The 4,314-nt window shown below is 39.5% G+C and overlaps 1 pseudogene; it reads left to right on the top strand.

Annotated features, from left to right (window-relative positions):
* The first annotated feature begins 2,750 nt into the window (after positions 1–2,750).
* On the top strand, positions 2,751–3,559 carry LOC114617747 (annotated as a pseudogene).
* Positions 3,560–4,314: the final 755 nt, after the last annotated feature.

Below are 4,314 nucleotides of genomic sequence, written 5' to 3'. Positions count from 1 at the left end.
TTGTTAAGGTTAATGGACCCAGTTCTGTTGCAATTCCCAAACAGCTAATGGTGATACTTTCTACCTTGCCAACTTACTGAACAATTGTTGGCAATATGTTTAAGTTAAATCTATGGATTCTTTTAAGAGGCCTCTGTATTAATGAAATGAAGTACTGTTTTCCTTTCTCCAAGGGGTTTCAGTATCTACAGACCACTCTTATTTTTCTTATTTGCTTTGTATTAAAATTATGGGGAGACCTTTAATTATAAGCAGAATACAACAGTATGTGATTGTCTAATGTTTGTACTGAAAACAACTTGGAAAGATGAATAAAAATGAAAGTATTTACAACAGTAGGTTGTTGGGGAGGCAGTGAGGGGTGGATGTTCAGGTGGGAAAGAACCACTCAGAGGCAAGTGGGCATTATTCAGGCACTTCATCCTGTAGTTTTGTTGATTTGTGATGCAGAGCAAGCTTATCTGACTTTGGGAAGAGACAGCTCCAGTAAATATTAGAGAGACAGAAATATCATGGGGCTGGAGAAAAAAATTGAGTATAGAGGGGTAATAGGGCATGGCTGCTTTTGTCCAGGAATTTCCACTCAATTTTGAGACTTCACTTGGGAGTAGAGAATATGTTTACCTGTCTCTAATCATGGTATATGTTTGCAGATTAATTGAGAAAATTTTCAGAAACAAAACCCATTCACTTTAGTTATCCTGTGATTTTCTAAGCTAATCCATTTAAGGAATGCTTTTTCATAACAGAACCATTTCATCAGATACTACTTGGAATATGGTCAACTAGAGTATTATTTAGTATGCCATGTCAAACCTTGATATGCATGGACTCACCCCACTGTGTCTCAGTTTAACTCCTGAATTAAACTTGCTTCCTGAGTTCCAGGTCAATTTATTTTAAGCACTATGGAAGAATATATAATTGGATTCTTAAGACAAAGCACACTATTAAAGGAGAATGCCACATGTATTGGCAAAGTAGTAGGCATGTATTTATGTTTTATACAAATATCAGAAATAAACACCAATGCTTCCCTCCAACTTCAGTGAATGTTTAATGGACTTATATAAATGAATTTCTTTGAGAATAACTGGGAAACAGCTGTTAAGGAACACACATTTAACACAAGTGTTGGTTATACAAGTGTAGGCACCAAAGTATAATGTGTTAAAAAATAAAGTGACAGAGAGGTGCAATAATTCCATCAATGCTAGTAAAATGATATATGGGCATATAACAAAAGCAAGATACTAGGTAGGGGCTGTGGCATAAATATAAGAACAGTGAGGTAAAACTTAACCAATTTATATAGCGCCAAACAGTGTCCCAGGACAGATTTGGAGATATGTGATATGCTTAGACAGAAAATTTGCACTTTGACTTCTCAGCAATAAAAAAATCCTCAGAGGAAATTAAGAAAACAATTTATGCATAATAACATCAAAAAGATAAAAAACTTAGAATTCAGTTTAATCAAATAGACCTGTATATGAAAGTCATAAAATGTAGACAAGAGAACTTGAGGGTGATCTAAACAAACAGCGACTCCTTATTGCTTTGAAAAGTATAGTATTATAATATTAAGATGATTCTTTTAAATTGATTAGGTCAGCTTTGTGATACCTGCTTGTGAGATGTTGGTCATAGAGACCCCAGTGGACTCCCAGAACAATACAAGAGACTTCACTTTCTCTTGGTTGCCATAGGAAGTAGTGTTACTCGAGGGTGATAATACTCCATTGCTGAAGGTATCACACACATCAGTCGCAGGACACAGAACAGTGAAGCGGGAACAAGGCTGGAAACTTCCTCTTTGCTAGTAGACTTTCACAGTATTGGAGGTTACTAAGCGACTGCTGGAGGGAAAAGTTATCTCCTGTCTTACTTAGCCGTGACACCATCCACAGGGGCAGTAGTAGCAGCAGGACTGTTGCTTTCTGTGACAAGTTGCTTTCTGATTGAATTTGAATCTTTGAAAGCAGATTATACTTTGCCAAAAGCTCTAGTGCCAGGAGGACACAGGTCCTAGGGGAGAACCCACTCCTGGAGTTTTACTAAATACAATTGTCAGACTTCCTTCTTAATATTTATATTCGTAACCATAGATTAGAACTACTCTCAGTCTCCTTTGGAGAAGCTTCTTTTTGAAATGCTCAATGGTAAATTCAGAGCACCATAAGGGGTCAAAGTGCTGAGAATAAGCGACTGTTGGATGCCCAGCCCCAAATAGGATGTTTATATTATCTCTTGCAAGGCTTGGCAGGCATGGGGGAAGAGGGTGTGCAAAGTATGCAAGAGTCAGAGGATGGGGACTGGAACGGTGCTGCGGATTGCTGTCTTCTGGACATGATGTGACTGCAATATTCAAGAGCTTGGAAGAGCCAGGACTGCAGTCGCACCTGTCAACAATGTGTCATGGGAGGTGGAGTGGCTTCCCACGCTCTGGAGGAGCTATAGTAGTTAGTGTTTGGTGGAAGGATGAGTTCTACTCCTAGACTAAGAAAATAATCTTCAACTCATGCTCATGCCACCTTAGTGAACCATGGTGGGTCACACACACACACACACACACAAAAAAGGCATGAAAGTAGGAGGGAGAACTGGGATGAAGAAGAAATATGGCAGGAGTGACAGGGTGAAGAAAAGATGAAGTATGAATATGACCAAAGTATTTCACATATATGTAAGAGATTATGAATGGATAAATTAAAAATAAGTAAGTACACTCTCCTTTTCCAGCTGGAAGCATGGAGGCTGTTCCAGAGAAGAAAAAGAAGGTTGCCGGTGTGCCAGAAACTCTTAAGAAAAAGGTTCCTGCTGTGCCAAAAACTCTTAAGAAAAAGGTTCCAGCTGTGCCAGAAACCCTTAAGAAAAAGCAAAGGAAATTCTCAGAGTTGAAGATGAAGCGCCTGAGGAAGACGTTTGCCCTGAAGACACTCCGAAAGGCAAGGAGGAAGCTCATCTATGAGAAGGCAAAGCACTATCACAAGGAGTACAGGCAGATGTACCGGACTGAGATTCAGATGGTCAGGACGGCAAGGAAAGCTGGGAACTTCTATGTGCCTGCAGAACCAAAGCTGGCGTTTGTCATCAGAATCCGAGGTATCAATGGAGTAATCCCGAAGGTCTGCAACTATTGCAGCTTCTTCACCTTCGACAGATCTTCAATGGCACTTTTGTTAAGCTCAACAAGGCTTCCATTAACACGCCGAGGACTGTGGAACCGTACATTGCATGGGGGTACCCCAACCTGAAGTCAGTAAATGAGCTCATCTACAAGCGAGGCTATGGCAAAATCAATAAGAAGCAGAATGCCTTGACGGATAATTCCTTGATTGCTCCGTCTCTTGGTAAATTTGGCATCATCTGCATGGAGGATCTAATTCATGAGATCTATACAGCTGGGAAACACTTCAAGGAAGCAAATAACTTCCTGTAGCCTTTCAAATTATCTTCCCCACGAGGTGGAATGAAAAAGAAGGCAACTCACTTTGCAGAAGGTGGAGACGCTGGCAACAGGGAAGACCAGATCAACAGAAGCATATTAGAAGGATGAACTAAGGTGTTGCCCATGGTATTTTTGTAATCTGGTCAGTTAATAAACAGTCACAGCTTGGCCAAAAAAAAAAAAAAATTAAGTACATGAGAATCAAAACTTACCAGTCCAAGTGAAATATGGAAATATGGAAAATATCATTCCATGCCTCCTTGCATACAATATTTTTAGTCTCTACTTTAAGAATAAGTTGAATTTACTAATAGTTTGAACTGATCTTTGTGTGCAGTATGTTTTTTGTTGCCTCTTCAGCTTCATGTCCTAATCTTAGAGTCAAGTGCAATTGCTAATCGCTGGTTCGGTGACTTCCTCTTGATTAGCTTTTTATATAAAATATGACTTGATTGTAGAGATATTTGGGACATATTTTCCCATGACATTTGAACTACTTTAAATGGAATATATAAATCCCTGTTGCTGTGAATGTGCAACTCAGCAGGATACAAAGATCTTCTAAACAAGCCAGGAATTTTAATTGCAGTTCTCTGTGGCCAGTGGTCCTGTGAACAGAGGTCACTGCAGGCCTTGTGGTTTCCTTGCCAAGTTTATGACAATTGCTGTTAATTTATGGAAAATGCTTGTGCACATCTTCAGCTATGTAGAACTTTACTGTTTTATTCTTCTTAGGGTTTGATTGGATGGGAAGTAAGCACAGGAGAGTTGTTTTCTTAGCAAATTATGACTGGGAGTGTCCTGGCTGGTCTTATGTCAACTTGGCTCAAGCAAGAGTGAACTGAAAGGAAGGAACCTCAACT

Source organism: Grammomys surdaster, unplaced genomic scaffold (genome assembly GCF_004785775.1).
Source record: "Grammomys surdaster isolate TR1022 unplaced genomic scaffold, NIH_TR_1.0 138, whole genome shotgun sequence".
In the NCBI taxonomy this organism is placed as follows: domain Eukaryota; kingdom Metazoa; phylum Chordata; class Mammalia; order Rodentia; family Muridae; genus Grammomys; species Grammomys surdaster.
The sequence above is the reverse complement of the archived record's forward strand: the minus strand, read 5'-3'. Positions and strand labels throughout refer to the sequence as shown.